The following is a 5909-nucleotide window of genomic DNA, read 5'->3' as shown; positions in this document are numbered from 1 at the left end:
GAATATAGATTAAAAAGGCCTACCGCAATAAGTAGAAATTGACACGTAACAAGGCACATCATTCTGAAATGTCAAAAACTGGTGACAAACTAAAGATTCTATATGTTTCTTGAGATGTTTAACAGTTTACATCACTTAGAAAAGACTAGGAATCAAAAGGGTTTGGGGACTTTTCAAAAGCAGCACCGGAAGCAAGATAATAACGAAGCAAGGCCTTTAAGACCCTGAAAAAAAAATTCTCAAAGCAGAAATCTGTATTCGGGCAAACTGTAAATTAAAAATAAAGATATGCTTAGATATTCATGGTATCAAAAAATGTATTTCCCATGCATTCTTTCTCCTGGGAAAGACCCAGTTGTGCCTCAGGCATAGAGGGCAATCAGTTATGATGACAGCACTGTGGTTCAAGAGACACACTGTTGAAAGCTGTCATCACCAGGAGCCCCACACCCAATATACTGGGTTTTTAACCTGAGGCAGAACGCCTGGATGAGTGAGCCCCCAGTTCTTACTTATTATTAAACTAATGAAGTTCCTACTCTCTTCCACAGTCTGAGGATGTTCGTTTTGCTCCCAAAGAATTATTCTTCGACCTATTTCTAAGAACTAGGGGTAGGTCATGTTGAGCTTAAGCAGAAAATACAGAGTAAGCCACTTCCCAACCATATTTTTACCAGAGGTCCAGTACCTGGCTCACGTTTCTGCGTCTACCAAAAGCCCCAACTGTGGTGAACCCTGCTCTCCCTGGACTCACGCTGGACTTTACTCAGTGACATCCATAGAAGAATTCAAGTTCTGAATCAACCCAAGCCCCTCAACTAAAAATAGACCGATCAAGGAAGATGACAACTTGAAGACTGGCTGACAATATCTACAACAAACCTAGGTGGCAGGGTAGCCCTGTGAACCATTCATCAGAGGATGGGGACAAACTTCTGACAACTACACGCCCCTTGTGGTATCAGCATCCATGCTAGAAGACACAGACAGGAGGCTTTTGAGCCTCTGATGGTTCTCTGAATAGGGAACGCCCAATTCGCCCAGAGGTATTCATAGGAATTTGGGTGGCCCAATCTGAAAACAGAAGTGAAAACAAGGAGGGGGTCCTCCGGGTAATAAGATCTATAGTGAGGGAGCAGACTCTCAAACCTAAAAATTAACAAACCAAAGCTCCCTTCAAGATAAAGCATTGCGTTCAGAAGAAACTGTTGAGAATAAAATCCCCATTGAACAGCGTAAGGATATTAGATGCAAAGGAGAAACAAAGTCCAAATAAAAGTGGGGAAGGAAACTGAGAAAGCCGGGATCAGAAAGTACAGCAGAATATTTTTATCACTTTGCAAAACGAGAAAATAGAAGAGGAGCCCCAAAATTACAGGGAAATTTATTTTACTTTAAAAATGAACAACAGAAAATCCCATATGAATTTCATAAGAGAAAGAAAATAAGAAGCAGAGACATGAGCACTAAACAGATGAAAAGTATAACTTCATGTTTCAAAATAAGTTAAAAGAAATGAAGAAAATGATTTAAACTGTTATTAAACCCACTGAAATTAGGTGACTAGAGAAGAGAGATTTCTAAAGGAAGGTGAAAGAACTGTAGAGAAAATTATAAATAAAGAAGCTTTTTTAAAATGAAGACTCAATCGATAGAAACATAGAAATAAATAAACAGTGAATAATGCTTATGACAAATAAAACATGAAAAGGAGAAATCTTTAAAAATTAAAAAGAAATAAAGAATAGTATGGATGTTCCTCAAAAAATTAAGAATGGCGTTACCGTATGACCCAGCAATCCCTCTTCTGGGTATCTACCCAAAATTTTTTAAAATACCTATTCATAAAGATACATGTACCTCGATGTTCACTGCAGCATTATTCACAGAGGCCAAGACATGGAAGCAGCCAAAGCGAGCTTCAATAGTTGATTAGATAAAGAAGATGTGGTACATATATACCACATGGAATCCTACCCAGCCATAAGAAAAAATGAAATACTGCCATTCGTGACAACATGGATGGATCTTGAGAGTATCATGCTAAGCAAAACAAGTCAAACGGAAAAAGCCAAGAACCATATGATTTCACCTATATGTGGGCTATTAAACTGAAAGCAACAAATGAACAAGTAAGACAAATAAACAAAAACTCATAGACACAGATGACCGTAAGGTGACGGGAGACTTTGACTTTGGGTGGTGAACACACAATGCAATATATAGACGATGTATTATAGAATGGTACACCTGAAACTTATATAATTGTATTAACCAATATCACCTTCAATAAATTTAATAAAATGTATTTTGAAAAAAAAAAAAGAAATGAAGAGGTTTCTGGTTATGATAAAAGAAACTTCTACCAACAGTTCTTCCTTCTTGTCTCACAGAAAACAACTACAAAGCTTGGACATGACGAAAAAGCAACTGCCTGAGAGCACAGGAGAATGGACGGACAGACCAAGAGGGAGTTCTCGCTGCCAAGGAGAAGAGGAGAAAGGCAGCTCTATGAGAAAATGCCCGTCAGTGGTGCTTAGCCTGGGGTTAAGTGCAGTCCATGCAGCATGCACAGTGGTGAGGGCAGACACGGAAAAGCCCACAGTCTTTCTGACACAAGGAACCGGAAAAGGAAAGCTGGCAAACTGCAAATATTGAAGCGAGTGGGAAAATCCCACAAGGGCAAGGGGACCAGCAGAGCGAATATCTGTCTCCCTGACTGACCCCTTAACCACACAGATAAAAAACAGACTCAAAGCAATCCAGCTCAAGGCAAAAGATCCAAACAGAGTATAAACAACAGAGTTTATACAGTTCAAGCCCAGCCAAGAGAATGACCTACTAAAATAAAGGAAACACTATTCATCAGTGGGAAATAATAGAATCCAAAGTCTCCATGACTTAACATTTATAATGTCCAGGATACAGTTCAAAATTGTCCAACATACAAACCAAGAAAATGAAACGCATTCTCAGAAAAAAAGAAAATCATTCTAGTTTGACCATGAAATGAACCAGATGTTGGAAGAGACAGGTATATACAACTACTATAACTAGCCCCGGTAAAGTAAAACAAAACATGCTTTCAATAAATGAAACGCTCATCGAGAAATAAGAAGTCCCAACACGAAATACAAATAATAAAAGAAGAAGAAGATGGAAATTCTAAACTGAAAAACATGAATTTATGAATAAAAAAATTCACTGGATGGACTAAGCCAAATGGACATGACAGAGGAAAGAGTTACATGAACTTGAAAATACAGCAACATAAGGTTTTCAAGGTTGAAGAACAGAGGGAAAAAAATTTGAGAAAAAAAAATGAACAGAGCCTCAGAGACCTGTTACATAACATCAAACAGTAAAATTAAAGATGTGTAATTGGAATACCAAAGGAGACGACAGAAAGAATGGGGCAGAAAAAATATTCGAGGAAATAATAGCTAAAGATTTCCCAAATTTGATTTTAAGAAAAATTTTTACACACAAAATGAAAAGTAAACACTGAACAGAATAAATATCTTGCAGCTTATGCCGATATTAGCCCATATGATACTCAAACTGTTAAAAGCCAAAGATAAACAGTATATCTTGAAAGCAGCAAGGAAAAAACGATATATTACATACATATTACAGACATATGACAATTGATGGCTGAATTCCCCTCTGAAACCATGAAGGCCAAATGGAATAATATCTTTAAAGTACTGAAAAAAAAACTGTCAAAATAGAGTTCTACATTCAGTAAAAATATTATTCAAAAATAAAAGCAAAATACAGACATTTTCAGACAAAGAAATCTAAGAAATGTGGTCACCAGCAGAGCTACACTATAAAAAAGGCTAAAGGAAGTTTCAGGGCTGAAGAGGAAAATATTTTATTTTTTCCTCTTAATTTCTTTATTAACCATATAACTTTAAAATTAAAATCATAACATTATCTTGTGGCATATACAACATATGTAGATGTATTACATACAACAACTATACAATGAAGAGGGATGTGGACATATAAGGCTGCAAGATTTCTATATTTTAAATAGAGTGGTACATTATTAACTGTATGTTAACCATGAAAAATTAACAATATACATTGTAATTGCTAGGGCAACCTTTACTTAAAGGTACAAAAGACCACACCTAAGAAGCCAACAGGAAAGTTTTAAAGGTTGAAAGAAAATGAAGCAAAAATATATGCCACTTACACAATAAGCAAAAGTAAGCTGGATTAGCATTATTAGTATCAGATAAATAGATTTCAAAACAAAACATATTAACAAGGATAAAAAAGATACTTCATAATGATAAAATTGATGATTCAGTAAGAAATCATAAGTCATAAATGAGTATGAACCCAATAATAGAGTTTCAAAACACATGAGGCAAAAACTGACAGATTTAAAGGGAAAAACAGATAATTCTATGGTCATAGTTAAAGACTACAATTAGTTGTTATCAGCAACTGATAGAAAAATTAAACAAAAAGCAGCAAGGACACAGATTTGAACACATCACCCAGCAATTACAGAGTACACATTCTTTTCAAGTACATATGGAATATTTACCAGTATAGACCATATTTGGGGGCCATAAAACAAGTCTCAGTTAATGCCAAAAGATTGAAATTCTACAGATTGTGTTCTCTGACAAAAATGGAATTGTTAAAAATCAAAAACAATAAATGAGATAACTAGGAAAAATCCCAAACATCTATAAATTAAACAACACACTTGTAAAGAAACTTTGGATCAAAAATATTACGGGATAAATTAGAGAATATTTTGAACTGAACAATAAGGAAAATAAAACCTATCAAAATCTGTGAAATGCAACTAAAGTAGGGCTTACAAGGAAATTCATGACTTTATGTGTCTATGTTAGAAAAGCAGAAAGGTCTGAAATCAATAAAATAAGCTTTCACTCTAAGAAACTGGAAAAAGAAGAGCAAATTACATCCAAATCAAACCAAAGAAAGAAAACAGTACTGATAAGTACAGAAATCAATAAAACAGAAAAATAGAAAAAAATCAAAACCAAACACTGGTTCTCTGAGATCAATAAAATTGATATACCTCTAACTGGCCAGGTCAGGAAAAAAGAGAGAGAGATAAATTGCCAATATCAGAAGTAAAAAGACATAGCAAGAGTTCCTACAGATGCAGGAAGGATAATAGGGATTATTACAAACAAGTTTATGTCAATAAATGGACAACCGAACAAATGTGTCAAATGGACAAAATAGGCAAATTTCTTGAAAAACTCAAATAACAAAGCTGATTAAAAAGAAATTACAACAAAGAAAAAAACTTGAACAGTTCCATATCAACTAAATTGAATTTAAAATTTAAAATCTTCCTCCCCTTGCCACACACACACACACAAAAACAACAAACACCTTCAGACCACAATGGCTTCGGTAGTGAATTTTATCCAAAATTTAAGGAAAAATGAATATGAATTATATACAAACTTTTCAGAAAATATAAAAAAGAGGAACACTTCCAGACTTATTTTAAGAGACCAATTTTACTCCGATTCCAAAACCAAAGATATCTCAAGAAAAGAAAACTATAGACCAAAATCAATCCTAAACATAAATACAAAAATCCTTAACAAAATATTAGCAAATGGAATACAACAATATTTTTAAAGTGTATGTATTATGACCAAATGTGGTTTATTTCAGGGATGCAAGGTTAATTTAATATTGTGTAAGACTCAAAGATTTCTAGCCAAGACCAAGAGCAAGGCAAGGATGTCCACCACACCACTTTCACTTACATTGTTCGAGAGTCTTAGCCAGTGCAACAAGGCAATAAATATAAGTAAAAGGCATAAAGATTGAAAAGACTGAAAACTTTACTCACAGACAACATGATGGTATGTGTTGAAAATCTTACATAATACCCC

The sequence above is a fragment of the Pteropus vampyrus genome, unplaced genomic scaffold (genome assembly GCF_000151845.1).
Source record: "Pteropus vampyrus isolate Shadow unplaced genomic scaffold, Pvam_2.0 Scaffold219, whole genome shotgun sequence".
NCBI classification, from domain to species: domain Eukaryota; kingdom Metazoa; phylum Chordata; class Mammalia; order Chiroptera; family Pteropodidae; genus Pteropus; species Pteropus vampyrus.
The sequence above is the reverse complement of the archived record's forward strand: the minus strand, read 5'-3'. Positions refer to the sequence as shown.